The sequence below is a fragment of the Talpa occidentalis genome, unplaced genomic scaffold (assembly GCF_014898055.3).
Source record: "Talpa occidentalis isolate TD23 unplaced genomic scaffold, MPIMG_talOcc4v2.1 talOcc4.16, whole genome shotgun sequence".
In the NCBI taxonomy this organism is placed as follows: Eukaryota; Metazoa; Chordata; class Mammalia; order Eulipotyphla; family Talpidae; genus Talpa; species Talpa occidentalis.
The window spans coordinates 84,287,990-84,302,495 of record NW_023601653.1 but is presented as its reverse complement, the minus strand read 5'-3'; the positions used below and the strand labels follow the sequence as shown (position 1 = coordinate 84,302,495).

Here is a 14,506-nt window from a genome sequence, read left to right as displayed (position 1 = left end):
ATTGCCCCCAGCAAATAGGAATATTGCAACCTCATAACATTACACACATATATAAATGCATAAATGCATGAAGCTATAGACCGCTTTAAAAATCTTTAATGTAGATAACTCACAGCAAACCAGCCATTCAATGGCATGTGATGTAAGATAGAAATCTCCAACTGCCTAATTAAAACAGAAACAGAACATGTTTATAGTCTATTTTAAGCCAGGGAATGTCATTTAGTATAATGCTTAATATTGAATTTATTAAAAGTAAGAGTTATTTGGCTGTTGAATGTACCTGTAGCTCCGGTGGCTCAGCCATACTGGGCTTTGCTCCCACAAGCAGCGAGGTTGGCGTCTTGGCGTCCGTGTCTCACGGCAGAGCTGGGCAGCATTGGCAACGGGCTCTGCTGTGGTAGAGGTTTGCTTGCTCTTGGCTGCTCTACCTTTTATTGCTTATTCTCTTCTGGCTGCAAACATACTTTACCTTCTTTTCTACTTTCTCCCCAATCCTGTTAAAAGAAAACTAGGAGTGAGCGAGAAAGACAGGCCAGGTAATACCGAGAAGTATAAATTCATTTTCAAAAGATGTTTGCGAATGATCTAATGTAATCTCTGCTTTGCAACTTAAAAATCCCCTTATCTTGCAAGGATTACCTGACGATCACTACCTGAGGAACTGTGGCGCTGATCTGGTTGGCCTCTTTCTAGAATTCATATATGGAAATGCTTTTATTCTATCTGGAATGAGATAAAATTGGCTATTCTCAACAGACACCTGGGGAGAAAGAAGAATGTAAACTGCTGCCATGGTTGGAAATCTCCACCACAGCTTCAGAGATAGCATGATCACTTTGAGGATTAGTGAAGGAAAGTGTCTGGCCAGATAGTCATCTATCGTTGAAGATTAAATTTCACAAATGAACTCACTGGGAGTGCTCTGTAATGTAACACAGATGAGCAGTATCACCCCCCATGTAACTTCCAAGATTTCTTAGAAGGGGAAGTTCAAGGAACACCAGCTGATGTGGGAATTTCCTTATGAAATTCAAGATAAAAGCCGGTAGTGGTATCTTGATAAATTCACGTTTCACCTGTGTCTTAGTTTACGGGTGCCTCTTCCGTGAAACTATAACCTCATCCCTCTGTGATACCAAAAGTGAAGAGCAGTATTCATGCAATAGAAGGGTTCATCTCGGGGGGCCAAGAAATCTAGGGTAGAATTCTTTCCGGGAGCAGAGTGACGTTTCCTACCAGTCAAGTGTTTTTGGTAACACAGCAGCCTCTCGCCAGGGGTCAGCCTTCCTGGGGTTCCTGAATTACAGAAAGATGGCTACACTGCCAGCATGGATCAGGTAACATTTAAATCTCCATTTCGCTCAGCTGGGACACTCGTGGGTGCTGCATAGTGATGTTAAATCTCCCCAACTTGTCGAGGTTGTACAGGCCCTATAGCCTTCAGATTAGCCTCCCTTTTTCTTACTGTGGTTCTGTCATCCTCGCCCCCACAAATGTTCACTAAATCCAGGCCCACATGGCTGCTTACATGCTATGCTTTTAAAGCACTCCCGGCGAGGTTGGCTAAGAGGAGCGTAAGGGAATCAGTGGCTACGAACGGCACCTGCTCTTTCTTCACCATGTACAACTGCACACATTTTTCTGCTTTGGGACAGGCACACCTGCTTCTCCAGAGAAGCGCCTTTTCCCTCTTTATCTGGTACAATTAGATGTCCCACAAAACAATCATGAATCCAGCCCAATCCCTGTGCAAAATACAGATGCGAAATCTCTCTACAGGTTTTATGAGAAGGTTGATCCCACTGAGAGTTTCTGGCAAACTCCGCTCGGTATTGCTGGGTTATTAGAGGCCTTGTCTGTCCACAGAGCAGCGAACTGTATGTTAGAAAGTCAGACAGTTGAGGGCGGGGTCTTACCTGGCGTGACGGGTTGTCTGATGCTCAGTGTGACTGGGCCGCAATCCTACATATTTGGTCAAACATTAGTCTAGACATTACTATGAGAGCCTATTTTTAATTTTTTTAAGTTTTTAGTTCTCTAAGAATATTGATATAACGTTTGGTTTACACTGTGGAAGTACAGATGATGTTGGGATGTAACAGTGCTTCAATTAGAAGGAAAAAGTGATTTAAAAAATAAAATTTTAAGAATTTAAAGGTAAGCCCTCACCATACCAAAAAAATCAACTCAAAGTGGACAAAAGATTTAGATATAAGAGCTCAAAGCATAAAACACCTGGAAGACAAAAAGGGCCAACACTGCACTGCAGAAGCTTCAGGGATGTCTTTGCAGCCTCCGGGGCTGTCCCCCTAGTGCTCCCCCCACCCACGCACCCAGAGCCCATAGCACTCCCGCCCCACCCCTGAGTGCCTCTGCATGTCAGTCACTCTGCTTTCAAGGGCTAGTTTGGCTTCATCTGATCCTTTATCTGGAGTCTCCATATTCTAAACATAAGTAACACCATGCAGTATATTTATTGTTTTCCTTCTGACTTACTTTGCTACCAGAAGCCCTTCCAGCTCCACCAATGCTGCCACCAGTGGCGTTTGATCGCCCTTGATCCGAGGAATGATCTGTCTGTGGAGATACATCTTCTCCAGTCACTGGTCTGTTTCGGGCCTTTAGGTAGTCTCCATCGTTTGGCGCTTGTAAATAATGCTGCAGCGACCAAGGGAACACAAGTTTCCTTTGAATTAGTATAGTTTTGTTCTTTGGGCAGAGACCCAGGGGAAATGCTGGGTGCATCTGGCTTCAGTCTTTTGCGCGGTCCCCGTACAGCTTTGCATCGGGGCTGGGCCACTTCACCTCCCCGCCGGTGTTGTGAAGGGCTCCGTTCCTCAACAGCCTCGCTAGCTCTTGTTCTTGGTCATTTTGAGAGGGGCCATTCCAGGCCTGAGGTGGGATCTCATTGTGGTTTTGATTTGTATCGCCTGACTGTAAATGAGGAGGAGCATTTCTTCCTGTGCCTGTTGGTCATCTGTAGGGGTTCCCTTGAGAACTGCCTATTTGATGCTTTCGCCCAGTTTGGATTTTGTTGTGTGAGAGCCTTATATGTCCCTGGTATCAGTCGCTTGTCAGATGTATGGCGTGCAGATCATTTTTGCCATTCAGTTGCGTGTCCTTTTGTCTTAGTTATGGTTTCTCTTGCTGTGCGAGCAAGGACTATCTGAAGACATCACTCAAGCTCATGTTGTAGAGTGTTTGCCTGTGTTTTCTTCTATGTATTTTATGGTCTGAGGTCTTAGAGCCAAGTCTTTCATCCATTTTGAGTTGATTTTTGTGTATGATGAGGGCTTATTTTTAAACTGGTGCAGTGTTACATCATGATGTTGTATAAATTTCAGCTATATTTTTGCACAAAATTTGCATTTAAATCTCTCGACTTGGAGTAAAGCAAATTGCTTCATTATTGTGGGTGGACTTTGTCCAATAAGTTGAAGGACTGGATAGAATAAAAGGTTGAACTCCTGTCAATTGGTTCAGAAAATCTTAATACATTTGGATATTTTAATATTTTTGAATGTTTTCAAAAATGAATAAAAGATCAAGATAGCAACTATAACATTGAGGGTAACTCTAGTATTTCTTTTGTTGAGTGACATTTGCTGGGTAAAATGCAATGTGATTTAAACAAAATAGCTCTAATTACTTTAACTGGCATTATCTTTAGTGCAGTGAGAAAAATAGGTTAAATCTTTATAGTTAGCAAGTGGCAGAGGTCAATCATAGATGTGTCTGTTTCCAAAGTTTAGGTTATTTTGAATTAAATATATTGTATCCTAAGAAGTCTAAAACTCTAGGTGCTATGAAACCACTGCAGTATAAATATATCTCTCATGATATTTTTTCAGAAAATTCGGACTAATACAGACATGGCCATTGTGTGATATAATGTCATGGCTACACGTTGCGATTCTTAGAAGTGTTGTGGATGTTCAAAATAGTGTGTGTGTATATGTGTATGTGTAATTTTCCATACATAATTACTAGTGTCAAAGAAGTAGATCTACTGGTAGAAGGGAGGACATTTCTACAATTAGAAGCCAGAAAAAGGGTGGGAATAGTTTTCATAAGGCATGTGGGAACTGGCAGCTTTCGTGGGGGAGGCAGGCCCACCAGGATTCTTCCAGGGAAGTGCTTTTTGTACTGAGATGAAAACAAGGAAAAATGCTTCCTATTTATCTGATGAAGCAAGTCATCTTTTCTCTAGAACTTTCAATAGAGAATGTTATCGCCTAGTGGAAGGTCTGTATAAAATTTACCTATCACTGTATGTAACTCAGTGACTTCCCCACAAAATGATCCTTTCTGACTTGGAATTTCTGTGAGTTCTGGAATTTTTCCATTCTGTCTAGAGTGATTTTGGAAAGGGCAACCTTATGAGAATATATGTACATGAAGGTGAAAAATAGGTAACAAACTTGTCATCCTAGATCTCATTTTGACTTAGACTGCGTACAACAGAGCTAAGCACAGTGGTTATAAAAATATTCTGAAATGTTTAGCTTACTGGGTAAACAAGGAGTCTTATTCCCTCTAAGGGGAGTAATAATTTATGTAGGAGCTAACACGCCTTTTACATGAAGGGGGAAAAATCCCTGAATTGTTAAAGACTCACAATAGCTCTAGGATGAAATCCCAGGTTGGTGCATGAGCAGAAACGGGGTTTCCTTCTACAATCAGGGGTACCGAGGTCGGGCAGTGAGGGTGCAGTTTCCTGCCGCTGCAATTGTTCACGTTCCTCAACTGGTATTTCTGTAGCTACTGGTAGAATTCAAGAACAGCCTCACAGAAAGTATCTCTTTATGCTTAAAATGGTAACTTCAGAAAGAAGAATGTTCTGCTGGGGCCTAAGTACCAGCTTTGTGGGTTTTTTAAATTTTTTTTTTTTGGTAGCTGTTTGCCTGTAGCGGTTTAAAATGTGGTTAGGCTGGAGGCGCTGGTGCGGCAGTAAAGGACTTTTTTTTTTTATCGAATGCTGATCCCCACCCCACCCCCGCCCGTTGTGCTGTTACTAATACAGTGGTAATGTTCTTACTAAATCACAAAACACCAAGTAGAAACTGATGCAGAAAGTGTTTATAGATATTCAGCAATTAGCAAAGGCCAATAATTCTTATTTATGGAATAACAAATAAAACCTAAGTGATTTTTCTAAGCCTCAGTACATTTCAGCCAAAATGTGTTCGAAGTTTTTGCTCTTATGAGAGAAAAAATTATGTTAGACATTATGCACATAACATACCTTCATAATTTTTCCTTGACTCTAGTATAACCTTTCAAAATGAAGCAACTTTTAGAGGAAATTCATAGCTTTGGATGAATTCTGTACCATCAAGCCATAGCGTCAAAGACCACACATATACTCCTACTGAATGCCTAATTATGAAGTAGATAACCTAAATATTAAGTAGATAACCTATGTTTCTGAAAATATTGACAAGTACTATTTGAAAGTGTTTAGGAGTTATCATTCATTGCATTCTCTCTCTAGACACTGCATTTCACCTTCACAGCAGTGTGATGAGACAGGGATTATCTCCATGTATAGGGAGGAAACAGGTTTTTTTTTTAAGAAATATATATATAGTTCTTAAACTATAACTTACTCTTTCTACTTACATGATTCTCTGAAAATCTTAAATTCATTCTTTTCATTATCATTCTCAGTAGGTGAGCATTCAATACATGTAGGACACATTATATTATAGCCAACTTTTAATTCATGGACAATTTTCAGATTTATTTTTAGGCAAAATTGGGAAAATTTCACTATAATAGCTTTTCTTTATCATAGAAATAACCCAAATAACCAATAAATAAATAAATCAAATACTTAAGAGATTATTAGGTAATACAATCTGTTAGCACTGTACTAACTTCTTCAACCTTTACATCATAAAGATGAGACATGGGGGTTGAAATGGAAAGGGCTGACTATAATATCAGTTACGTGTACCCCAAGGTTAGGGACTCTGAGAATCAAATTAAAGCTGCAATGTGAGTTTTAGTTTAAGAAGTCCTTTTGACCTCCTTGTTATAAAACTATTTTGTTCCCAGTGGTATAGTGTATGCCATCGTTTTAAATTGATTCTCAGAGTCCCTAACCTTGGGTTATACAGTAACTGATATTACAGTCAGTGCTTTACATTTCAACCCCTATGTCTCCTCTTTATGATGTAAAGGTTGAAAATGTTAGTAAGTGCTGTATGTAGGAACCATTCCTAAATGATAGTCTTAACTTATATAGACAACATGATGTGACTTCAGAAATATTTTATGGTTCAAGGTATTCTGCCCTTTTTGCTATCACAGAGGTTGATAACCTTGTAATTCACTCATTCATAGCTGACAACTTCAACATTCAGATGTTACTATAATTCAGATTTCCACAATAAAGGTCATCACTTTATGTGGGTGACAATATTATCTACCCTAAGACATATTGCCTGGATAAACCCAACAGGAATAGTCAATACAACAGGTGTAAACCAGGACTATTCTAGGCAAACTGAAAAGATAGTAACTATTAATTGGCATCTATTTTGAAGGATAATCTTCTTTCCAAACTCACATTCATCTAAGACAAACGTAATGGTAATGCAGAGGTACTATGTAGGTAGAATACTGAAGCAAAACTTCAAATATTACATAATTTGGTAGATGATTAATCAAACCACATTAATCTATGAAATTAAACTCACATGACTTAAATTTCACTGCGCCTAATGGATATTTACTAATACTGTCAAAGGACTCCATCTCCCTTGCTTTTCTGCAAAAGGAGAGGGAGGAGTTTAATGACAGCTAAGATGGCATGCTTGGTGCTCTGAAAAGCCAATAAAGAAAGTGAATAGTGATTCAGGATCTAGGGGGAAATGAAGACTTAAATAACTTCCCAAACTGAACTAACGGAGGCAACTGTGAATTTTCAGAGGGAGTGGTGTAGGCACTAAGGGTGTATTGCAGAACCAAGGAGACAGGTGTGATAATTAGGCCCGGGCTCATCAAGGAGGCATTAGTGAAAACTCCTGTTCTATATTAGAGGCCCAAAGTACCACAGTCCAAGAGTTAAGAGTGAATCTTAAGAACAGCTCTCATAGGGCCTCCCCGGTGGCGCAGTGGTTGAGCACTGGGTTGCAAAGCTGCCTGCAGCCTCTGCAGTGCAGGTTCAATCCCCGGCTGCTCCCCGGCCTCTGGAGGAAGGTCCCACATGGAGGAGGGTCCCACATGGCGGGCAGACCTTTCCTGCCGCCCGCTGCTCCCCTCAGCACTGCTCCCCTCAGCAGTGTACTTTGGCCCTTCATAGGGCCTCCCCGGTGGCTCAGCGGTTGAGCACTGGGTTGCAAAGCTGCCCGTAGCCTCTGCAGTGCAGGTTCAATCCCCGGCTGCTCCCCGGCCACCGGAGGAGGGTCCCACATGGCGCGCAGACCTCTCTTGCCGCCCGCTGCTCCCCTCAGCAGTGCACTTCGGTCCTTCTGCCTGCTCTGCTCCCCGCTCTGGCGACTTCTCTCACCCTCCCGCGCTTCTGACTGTACCCAGTGCTTGTATAAATAAATCTTAAAAAAAGATAAAAGCTCTCATAGTGCTAAATGTGAACCATTTTGATACTTACAATCCACCCTCACCTCAATTGTTAGGAATTACATTTGCTTTTGACAAATTTATACTATTTGGAGGAAGATTAAACTCCTACCACAAAAATCTTTGCAAGTATAATCCAGCATACAATAACAGTAACCAGGTAGACATGGATATAGGGAAAGAAAAATACACATAATAAAGAACAATTAAATATTAGAAATAATCACCAAAATAAGATTTTGCAACATTCACATTACTGACCTAGAAATACTCTAGTACAAAGGAGAAAGAGAAATAAAAACAAGTGGAATAAATAGAAAGTACTTAGTAAATCTTATCTCAAATACATCAGTGATTTCATCAAACGCAAATGACTTACATGAGCAAATTTTCAGGCAAATGTAAGAATTATCAGTCTGGTTCAAAAGATCAAATCACGAGTATATACAAGTTTAATAAAGGAAGAGTGAAGATGATAATAGATAAAATATACTACATAAATACTAAAGAAAGCAGATATATCAATACTAATGAGAATGTGGCAAAAATTCTTCCTAAGCAGGACCATTCCTAATGATAAGATACTTAATTCCTCAGGAAGAAACCCCAAAGTAAGTGATTTCTGCTTATAATACTGCCTGCACAATCCCCAGTAATTCCTAGAAAGGAGATTTTGCACCTGTCTAGTGCTCCACTCTATGCAACTGCCCCCCAAACATATCTCCCTATCACCACACCTGGGAGCCAGGAGGGTTTACAGACTTGGCCCTACAGGACCGTACATTTGGTGTGTGCATTAAATACTGATGCCTGAGGGTGAGGCCTCTAATCATCCTAAAACTAGGTATTGAAAGATATCCCTCCTCTTGGAACACAGACCAGTCTTGGCATAGCCTCAACAATGGGGACAAATCAATAGTAAACCACGCTTCCAAGATAATCAAAATAAAAGATACAGTTGAAAATTAAGGTTCAATACCTACACAAAGTCACCTTTTTAAGATTGAGAGAGGAAACCGTTTTGCCTAGCACACAGAAACAGAGTAAAGTCAGAAAACCAAGGAATATATATGAGTAGGGGAAAGCGAGCTAAAACCACAGGAAGAGAATTTAATGAATTGGATAAAAGAATCCACCAGGTTATTTAATATAATCATCATAAAGATGCTCACTGAACTCAAAATGAATAACTGGAGTGAGAATATCAACAAGAGAGAGATAATATAAGAAGGCACCAAAGAAAAGCCATGAAACTATAGCATACAGAAAAGGGTTCAACAACAGACTGCCTGAAGTAAAAGAATGGATTTGCCAGTGCAAAAAGGGGTGATGGATGTCACCCAAACAGAGCAGCAAAAAGCAAAAGTAAATTTTATGAAGGTAGTTTAAGGGACATATGGCATAACATTAAATAGAGTTAGCATTCTCATTCTGGGCGCTGAGGGGGAGGGAAACTTTTTTTTTTTTTTAAATATATTTATTACATCATCCTTCATTTTTGTACAATGTATGATTTCCCTGTGAAATTCCCACCACCAATTCACCCGTGCACCATCACTACAGTCCCTTGTGCTCTTCCGTCCCCTGTGCTGAAACATTATTTGATTAAAAAATGACCGAAAACATCCCTAATGCAGGGAACGAAACAGGCATCCAGATCCAGGAACCATGGCATTCAAAACCAGAGGACCCCAGAGTCCCTCACCAAGATACATTATAATTAAAATGCCAAATTGAACAAACTAGAAGAAATGGATAAATTCCTAGACATGTACTCTTTCAAGACTGAATCACAAAGAAATAGAAAATTTGAATCAACCAGATGCTAATAAGAAGATGGAATTAGTAATCAAGAAGTTTTCCAAAAATAAAAATCCAGGACCAGATGGCTTCACTGGGGAGTCTACCAAACATTCAAAAAGTTAATAGCCACCCTTCCCAACTCTTCCAAAAGCCAACTAGGAGGGAACACTTCCTAACTCATCTTACAGAGCTGGCATCTGATGACATCTTTGATAACAACCAAAAACATCACGAAAAAAAAATATATGCCAGTATCTCTGAGACCATAGACACAAGGATAAAAAAAATCCTCAACTAAATATTAGGAAACTTAATTCAACATTAAAAGGATCATACTCCATGACGAAGTTGGATTTATTCCAGGGATGCTTCAGCATTCACAGATCAACATGATACACCACCCCAACAAAAAGGATAAAAATCATATGATCATCCTAATAAAGAAAAGCATTTGATAAAATAAAACACGCATTTATAATAACTCTCAGCAAAGTAGGTTTAGAGGGAATTAATTCAACACAATCAAGGCTACATATGTCAGGTCCACAGCTAACACTATACTCAATGGTGAAAAGGTAAATTCCTTTCTTCTACTTACAGGAATAAGACAAGGATGCTGGCCCTTATCCTTTTATTCAACATAGTTTGGGAAGTCTAGTAAGAGCAACTGGGCAGGAAAAATAAGGAATAAGCATCCTAATTGGAAAGAAGGTATAGGTCTGTCATCTGCGAAGGACATGATTTAATGTCTCAAAAACATGAATGCATTTAGTAACATTGCAGGATGTAAAATATTATACAGAAATATGTTGCAATTTTATACACTAACAACAAAATATTAGAAAACAAAATTAAGAATCTCCATTTATTATATCAAAATATACCTAGGAATAAATTTAAAGAAGGAAATCAGACTGTACACTGAAAATTATAAAATGTAAAGGCAGACAGAAAGATATTCCATGCTCCTGTTCTAGAGGAATTAATACTGATGAAATAACCTATTACCAAAAGCATCTTTGTACAGACTAAGTGCAATCCTTTTCGATATTCCAGTGGCAGTATTCACAGAAATTGACAAAATAACGCAACACTCTGTAGAGAACTGCAGAAGATCCTGAAGAGGCAACACATCCTTAAGAAAGGAGAACGAAGCTAGAGGCTTTGAGATAAACCATATAGCAAAGCTAAATACTGTGTGTTATTTTGCTTATGTATAGTCTTAAAAAGTAAGCAAATAAACAAAACCAATCTCATATAATGGGTAAAGAAGATCAAGAGGTAGGAGTTTTCAGTTATAAGTAAGTCACAGGGATGCAGGATAGAGCACGGGCTTGCGGGTGGTAATCTAGTAAATCTGAAAAATGCAAAGGATAGATGGGAAATAGCGTGGCGGTAATTTGCATTGTACCTACATGTCAAGTCATTTTGTTGCACACCTGAAACTAATACACGTTGTATATTGATTATACTTAGAGGTTACCCGAAGCTACATGGCAAATAAGCATTGAAACTGGGATTAAAACCAGGTGATGTAGCCTTTAAGTTACAGGAATGTTTGAGAGGAAAAACTTGAATGAGCCAAATAATCTGGCGTCTCCTTTGCTACGCATTTGAAGCCAGTTTGGTACGGATGGGCTAGGGGCGAAGATACTCTGAATCCCTCTGCTTCCTCTAGACTGTCTCTTCCTTCCGAAATCTACTAAAAGCAGAAATATGGAATTTTTTTTCTCGTGAGTGAACTTGTATGTCCCTTGAACTTCATTATTCCAACAACGGCTGAATAATTGGGGAAGGGACATCCCTTGCATGTTTTTCTCACTGACAGGAAAGCTAAATGTCACATTGCAGGCAGGAGGGTCTTCTAGGTTGGCGTCTGTACTAGGGAATGTTGTCATGTAAATTTTATTAAGTAAATTATTAAATGTTGTCATCTAAATTTTATTAAGTATTAATGTCATCATCTAAATTTTTATTAATTTTTATTAAGTAAACTTTTGTTAAGTATCAATCTCTATTAAGTAAAATTGTACATTCCTGCCTCAAAAATTCCTCTCTTGGAATGGCCTCACCTGTGTAATTATTTCATTTGTGGTAACTGGTTTGCAGCACTCGGTAGGTAGGATTCCGAGGTCAAGGATCACCCCTTTATAGGTATGTTTCCACACTTAAAAGCTTTTCTCATATCTGCCTCTCTAGACTGTTGGTCTCACAGCACAGTGATTTTCGTCTTCTCCCACTTCTCACCAACACACCTCCTGCCTCGGATGTGCTCAGGAAACATTAGTCCAATGCCTGGGAGGACGGGGCGAGCAGGGCTGTCTCAGGAGGTCTGCAGTCCCCACATGGGGTCTGGTTCCCAGACTGAGGCTGTTCATTGCCTACGTGCACCTTTGAGAGGTTCCTCGGCTGTAACACGGGGATAACAGCAACTCCTCACAAGGCCTAGTCACAATAAGTAAGAGATGGGGACCATCTCACAGGCTTCTGAGGTTACCAGAGAAAATGAATGTCCACTCAGTCACCTACTGAGGCCAGCAATAAAGACCTGAGGATGGAAGCCAGCAGCTTTCCCTTGGGGGGCAGAAACATCTAGTCTAGGCCAGAAAATGCATCCTGCTGTATTCTCTAATCTTCTTTGTCTTTTAAAATATTAGCCACTATATTTGAAAAATGTCAAAAAAGGTGGGTGGGGCTCAGACATCCAAACTACAATTAACCACAACTCTATATATCTATATCTATCCATTCCCCTCTCTTGAGTGCAGGGTATTTATTATTTTGGGGGACTGAATGCAGGATATTATTTTTGGGGGGAGTCAATTGCTGACATTTGTTTACTTTGTTCCACTATCAGAAGTGTTGATGGTATTTTATTTACAGCAGCATACCTGATGTCAAGTGAACATGTAATGCCAAGCTGTAGGGTAATTTTCACTGAGGAATATTTTATGTGAACATTTTCCTGACAGTGTTAAGCAGCAGTATGGAAATTAGTCAAGAGAGAAGTGCATTTTTTAAAAAAATAATTTCCAACTGAAATCGTAGCTAATGAATATTCTAGAATCAACCTTGATGTATCTATTTAGACATTTTCCACATCCCAAGTGGTTAGTCTAATACCAATTAAAACATCACAGATTGCTATTATCTGCTTGCATTATTATTTTCATGAATTAATTTTGTTTTAAAAATCAGATCTTTTCCAAATGAGAATAAATTTAAATATCTAAGGTGTGACCGTGGTGCTGATGTCAGGACCCATGCATGCCTATAATTTCAAATTCTGAAACCACAGAATCCTGGGAAGAAGCCTCGATCTTTTTTTCAATAGAGGAATTGACCTTTTGGGTCACTAACCATTCCACGTGCTCTTCAGAGAGTAGCCAGAAAGTAGGCCTAGTTTTCCTTGTGAAATGACAGTCAAGCTCCTTCTATAGTCATTCATTTGTTCATTTAGCCACCCACCCCCCATCCAGCAGCCCGGCCATCATTTCATGCTTTCACTTGATAAGTACTACACATCCTTCATGAGCCTGGATTGCTGCTTAGCACTGAGGCAACAAAATGTGTGCTAGTTTTTCCCAATACATAATACGTTAGTACTAGGAACAGATTAAAAATCCTAAGATAGGTCTCAGAAGTGGGAACAGAATGCAGACGGAATCACAAGAGGTTAGACTTCGGAAGTGGTAACATTTCTTCTATGGTTTGAATGGAAAGGATTTCAGGCAAAGCTGACATGTACCCGGGGGTCGGAGACGAATGGATACGCCCCATCCTAGGAACATCTGGTAGTTGAGCCGGACTGGCGTGATCTGATGCGCCTGGGCACCTGGGGGCGTGGGAGGGAGAGAGATGAAGCTGGATGGGTTAAGCGCCAACAGTGAAGGACCTTCTACAGCAACAGCAAGAACTTAGATTTCCTTTTATAGTGGACTTTCAGGGTAATGTGGCAGAGAAGGAGAAGCTGCAAGGGGACAAGACAAATCGGGGGGGGGGGCGCGCAAAGGGGAGGCTTTGCAAGCGTTAAAGCAGACGGAATGATGCCTCGATGAAGAGAGTGACAGCGGGACAGACAGTGACAGGGAACGGGTGAAACCATGGGTAGGGCAAGAAAGGAGATTAGAAAAATGTGGAAAAATTTATCATTCTAAAATTATGCAGTGAGTTTTCATGAAATTAAAGACCATATCCCCAAAGACGTTCCCTGTTTTTGAAGAACAACAACAACAGGATTAGAAATATGGAAGTGGTGGTCTTCTCCATCTGCTACCAGCTGTTTCCACCGCATACCTGAGGTCTCTACATTTTCACAACCTTCATCTTTGGTCACGCGTGTCCACGACAAGCGGTAACACGGACTCCCCTGTGACTGTGCCGGCTCTGGTGTCTCTGGGTCAAACCCCACACACACAGAGGCCGACGCGACCTGAGTCTTCCGATCATCGCTTTGGTCCGACCTTGACTGCCTAGCTAGGACGAGACTCAGGCGAGCAGTGGAGGAGGAGGGGCCATCTTTACTGTTCAAAGACTCTATCGTTTCAAAATCAGGAGCTACGTCTAGGATGACTTAATTCATCTTTTTCTCTGCTAGTTAACATTCCCGCTCTCACAAGCTATGTAGAAAAGTGTTTACCTTCATCTCATACTATCAAGGACGCCCCCAGTAACGTCTCTAAGAGCTGCTCTTCATGTGGTTGCTTACTCACATGTTGTGGTGTCAAATATTAAATGATCGTTCTCCATGTCTGAAATTTAAGTAGTACGTGGCCCGCATCTCTGGAGTGCTTTGGGAAAGAGAGTAGAGAAAGGCTGGAGAGTCTACCCATGCCTGGAGAGTGGCGTGGAGTCCATTCAGACTTGGAAGGGAGAGTCCACTACTGAAGCTGAGCAGAGAGCGACAAAGCTGACTATGGAAATGCACGCCGGGTGGGGGGTAGGGGAGGTGAGGCCAAACTCACACCACAAAGTGACCGACCCGTCCTTCCGCTTTGCCATGTATGTGGCTCATGCTCACGCTTCAGCAAAGCCCCAGTTCCCGTCGGCACGGCTGGTCAGGCCAAGCTGCGGGTAGTTAAGAGTGCAGCTATCAATGAAATCTTCAAATCCTAAT

The 14,506-nt window shown here is 40.6% G+C and overlaps 1 protein-coding gene across 2 annotated transcripts in view; it reads left to right on the top strand.

The window, feature by feature from the left end:
- The window catches only part of TAFA2 (TAFA chemokine like family member 2), a 297,149-nt gene that overhangs the window by 270,479 nt on the left and 12,164 nt on the right, over window positions 1-14,506 (top strand). The gene's annotated exons all lie outside the window — the stretch shown is intronic.